General features: G+C 40.1%; 1 protein-coding gene across 1 annotated transcript in view; it reads left to right on the forward strand.

The window, feature by feature from the left end:
- Positions 1-5243, forward strand: part of LOC118478422 — a 14709-nt gene that overhangs the window by 6294 nt on the left and 3172 nt on the right. The gene's annotated exons all lie outside the window — the stretch shown is intronic.

Consider the following 5243-nt stretch of genomic DNA (forward strand, 5'->3'; position numbering starts at 1 on the left):
AAAATATTTTGTGAAAAGTTATTCTTGAGCAAAGACTGCTACCACCATGTGCTAAAATTTTCCTTTTGGAAACCTGCCTTCAAACTTTGCTAAGCTATTTCAAACACTGTAGCACCACATGCTTTTAACATTGATAATTAGGTTCTTATATTATATGGCTTACTAGATTGAACATTCTAATTTTAGTTGATAATTTCCTGCTTGTCTGGCTATGACGAGGGGGGGGGGGGTGGCCTAAGTAACCCTGGTGTCCACTTCCACTGGCCAAACTGGGGTTACTAAGACCACTAGGACTACTGCTTCTTACATGTCACCATACTTTATTTTGGTTAAAGGTGGGCTTTTCTTTTCTTTTTTTACGTTCTGGTACTGATTGGTAATTTACTTTTTTCACATCATAAAATAATTTTTAATGATTATATCTCAGCATGGAGTTTTAAAGCCCCCCCCCCCTCCCCCAAATCTGAAGAAATGGCGTCTGATGTATTGTTTTCCATGGGACGATACTGTGTACCTTTTAACTTTTAAGTGAAACTCGCGGTTGAAAGATAATGTATATAGCAAAGATTTAAGAACAGATTTATTACCCTTGTACCAGTAACAAACTATCATATAAATCTTCGAACATCTGCATTGTTACAAAATGCCCAGAACGATATGCAACCGTCTACATCCAACATGAAAGAGTTAGTTTGATTATATGTTTATGTAACAAACGCTAATCTGATAGAAGCTATAGTAAAGCCAGAAACATTCTATGCTCAAGAACACGTTGCCTATTTGATATCTAAGATCATTAAGCTTATTGGACGGTAAACAAAACTGATGCTACTTTTCTTATAAGCCAACGTGGGTTCAGAAAAGCCATTTGATTGTGATATCCTCCTGTGCTGGAATGAGGGGACAAGTGAAGTTTCGTCAACTCTTCTCTGAGGTGGTTAACTGAGACATGTGAAGAATGTGAAGGAAGTACTTTGTGATAGTGGCCATTGGCATCACATATTCCCATCTTTTTCCTACCAAACTTGGACTCTCTTTGAATAATCTTTGGAAGATGCGTTTCGTTCTTTTATTTTGCATCTTGAATTTATCGACAAGCACAGCGGACGTTCTTTACTTCGTGCAAAAGCCTAATTATAAGCTTGCTGCTCCACATGAGGACAATACGAGACAGATGATTTTGCATCAGACTGGTCGTAGGGGCACACAAGGCAATGGCAGAGATTCTGTTCTGTTTTTAAAGAAATACAATCCAGCCACAATTTGGTACAGACTACTAGGACACTTTGAACCTGAATAGAAATCACACGAGAGGTGCTCACGCTTTGACAGTCAGATCAAACTGAGTCAGCAGAAAAGAACGCAATCCATTTTCCAGAAAGACAACGACGACAAGCTATTTCTGATAACTCGTCCACAACAGAGGAAGACATTCCGATAAAAGACAACCAGACACTGACCACCGGAGGGTTGGATTGGCAAAGCTTGACAAACTGCAATAGGACTGACGTAGCAGCAAAGACTTCTTCAAGCAATTCCTCAAACATTTCCTTCAACATTTTTCCTCAAACACTTATTCCTCCCACACTTCCTTAAATCTTTCCTCCAATATTTCCTCAAAAACTTCCTCAATCACTTCCTCCAACACTTCCTCATCAAACATTTCCTCCAACACGTCCTCCGAGCCCTGCATAGATTACTGTTTGACCGTCCACAATAACGTGTCTTGCCCATGTGACCCAGTATGTTTCTTTAGAGACTCATGTTGCCGAGACATTGACCTGCTGTGTCCGGCGGAGTGGACAACGACACTCCAACTGTTTCATCCCAGCATATTCCAAGCCCGCCTTGTCTGTGACGTTGCCATGAATGTACCGACCGTGGACTCGTGTCCTGACCACCCATCTGCTGTGCTGGATCCCCCACAAACGTCATCTCAGGCCCAACTTTTGAAGTAAGAAATTGTCCCCTTCCTATGATGATGTGTGGTTTTTTGTTTTAGTTTTAGTAGACGTTTTACGGCGCTCGCAACTGCATAAGGTCATATGAGCTCCAAGGGGTAGATATCAACAGAGAAGTCCTTACAGGGAATCAGACTTACTCTGCTCACCTCTCTAGCTTCAACGGCACAAAAATTCTGCTTCGACTATCAAGGCACCCCGGCAATAGCGGGTCAGAAGAGTGTGGCAAACATAAAAAAGAAGTAGAGGAAAACGACGACAGTAAGGATTAGGAAAGAAAAAGCAGCAGTTCCCTGTTGTAGTTCAGGCACAGATATGGGCATGACATTGTTGGATCAGCCCATTTACAATTTAACTGTGCATTAAAACGAGAAATGTCCCCCCTTTGGGGAATGGCCTAAAGACACTTCAGTCAGTAGCACCGCCCCGGGGTTGTGAGGTGAGCTGACAAAATGAGCTACTTCTCGCAATCCACAAATGGAGATATTGGCAATAAAAATCAACACTAGGGCCAAATTTTTAGATTTTCAAAAGATGCCATATTCTGTATGTGTAATAGGCGTGAGATTATTTCATACTTAGGTATTTTCAAAAACGTATAAGCTTGATGTATCTATTTCCATATTGCTCAAATCCAAGAAGTAACTCATAATGTCAGCATGTTTCACATGTACGTTCTTGAGCTGTACATGGCAATCGGTTTTTTTTTCCTCAAAAGATTAATCAGGAAAATTCCCTCTAAGTGTTAAAACGACTCCTCTTGTCGATGTTGATATCATGTTCCCATTTCTATCTATTTGAGGTATTCAATTTGTTTAAAGGAAGAGCAAGATGATTTATTTAATAATGTGAGTGTTTTCAGCCAAACCCCATTTCAGTGAGAAAACAGTGCGATTGATGTGAACTCAACCATCAAACAGATGACCTTTACCACAACAGACAAAAGTACATATAATAGGAAGTGACATTCTTCCAAATGGGTTGCCATTGGTAGCAAGAAGGTCTTTCTTGGATGAATCTCGTTGTTCTTTTTAATAAACGTTTACCTGTGTTGTGAGATTATATCGTAATTTTGTTCAGATGTGCAAAAGTGCTAAAATGAGCTGACTCGGTGATTTTTGCATTCCTTTTTACATACAACATCAGGAGACACAATATCTAACAACCCTATATAATAATTATTGTTATGGTCATCCTTGTTTTAAAATTGCTATTGAAAAACTGTTCTTTTAGTGTGGAAGTTGTTTTATCTATTACATAACTGGATAAAGGAGGATGTTTCAGTTCCATTTAACTTACGCTGAGTACAAAATCATTGTATTAAAAATAAAACACTTTCAGACTAATGCGCATGTTCATACAACTTCAAAGTTCTCGTAGTTGGTAGTTGAAAGACAAATTTGGACATCAGTAATAATAGTGTGCAACAAAATCATGTTTTGTATCTTGGTGATATTAGGCTCTCGTCAAAATAATTCAACAGAAGAAATACGATGTCTTCCGTCCATTTAGCAACGTTTATCAATTTTTTTCAGGATCAATACCTACAATGTCTATTAAAGAAATAATCTTGTAAGATTCAACTGAAAACATTTGGCACAAAAATAACATTTTCAGTTTCCATCAACACTCAAGCTTTTAATGCCCCAAAACTTTGGCGCCCATTTTCTCGTTAATTTTGCCTTTCACATCGGACGAGACACTTTTCCTTCAATCGTAGATACGTATCTCAACATATATTCAAGATAGATGGGTTTTCTTTTTTAAACCAGAGGCAATAGGAATGAATAGGATTTAAGATTGCACCAATAGCAAAAACGTCTTGCTATTTTTTCGAGCACACTGACCGAATTTCTATATATGTTAAAGAAGATTATGTTGTCTCCATTGGTTTTATTTACTCTTAAGTTTACTCGAAAATAAGACGAAATTAATTGGTGCAAAGATGCTGAGTTATTGGCATGCATATGGTTTCACTCTTGTAGACACTCGATATAAAAGAAAAACCAAATAGTTTCTATCTACCCTTACCTGTTCTATTGTAATGGTGATGTTGGTGATTTTTTTTGTTTCCTTAATGGGCCTGGTGGACTCCACGAAGAAATCTTCGAGCGAGAGCGAGGCTCTTTTTCGGCTCCATTGTCAATATGCTTAGCGGCACCTCCACTCGTCCAAATAACTCCATTCGAATTGCCATTGTTCCTGGACATTCAAACATATGTTTGATAATAATCCTCTTTTTCGTGGCCGCATCTTCGGCAACATGGGCTGAGCTCTTCATTTACAAAGTTCCTATACCATCTTAAACTCCAATGATGGTCCAACTGCAGTCTCGCTAGCTCAACCTGGTACCAGCGACATGTGATGGATTTTTGTTTCCGCAAATAGGAGTACCCAGAATACACATCTTCCAGGTGCTGGTACTTAGTTCTACATGGTGGGTCTCTGATTTCTCTCTTGATTATTGGAAAGACTCCTCTGTATGTCGTTGGTCGTCTGTCTGCTTCGATCTCTCTGGCTTCATTAGCAGCTTGGTCTGCTGCCTCATTTCCTTCTATTCCAACATGGCTTGGAATCCACTGAATTTTTATTGTGGCTCTGGCTTCACTGAACTTGCGGCGCAAATCATTCATGTCCGAGCTGTTGCCCAGCAGCCCCTTACAGAGGGACTGACTGTCAGTCAAGATCAGCACATTGGTCCTACTGGGGCAATTGTCGGCAATCCATTGTCCAGCAGACATCATTGCCTGGCATTCCTCATCATAAGATGATGTAAGGAAGGCACCTTTAGTTTTAATCATTTCTGTTCGTGGTGGTTCATCATTTATTATCACTACAGCTGCTGCTCCACCTTTGCGGTATCCTGCGACTGCCGATCCATCGGTGAAAATTGTCACATCCGCACCAACCTCTTTGATCACATCCCCAGCTGATGCTACCTCCCCCCTTCTTCCAACCACCCCAAACATATTTTCCGTTCGGTTGTTTACAGTGGTGCGCTCCGACTCCGACGCATCTGTTCCAGGGATGAATGGTTTAATGCTAGAATTACAGATTTCAGGGAAAACTTTCTGCGCAGTGGATACCAAAACAGTTTTATAACCCCCACCATAAACAAAGTGTGCAAACTCAGGCACAAGGATCTACTTAGCTACAAACTCCACAAACCTCATCAGAAAAGGCCATTCTTTGTCACCACTCACCACCAAAAGCTGCCCAATGTCCACAACATACACAACCAGAACAAAGACATTTAAGAAAAATCTGACAAGATGATGAAGT

The sequence above is a fragment of the Aplysia californica genome, unplaced genomic scaffold (genome assembly GCF_000002075.1).
Source record: "Aplysia californica isolate F4 #8 unplaced genomic scaffold, AplCal3.0 scaffold00556, whole genome shotgun sequence".
Lineage (NCBI taxonomy): Eukaryota > Metazoa > Mollusca > Gastropoda > Aplysiida > Aplysiidae > Aplysia > Aplysia californica.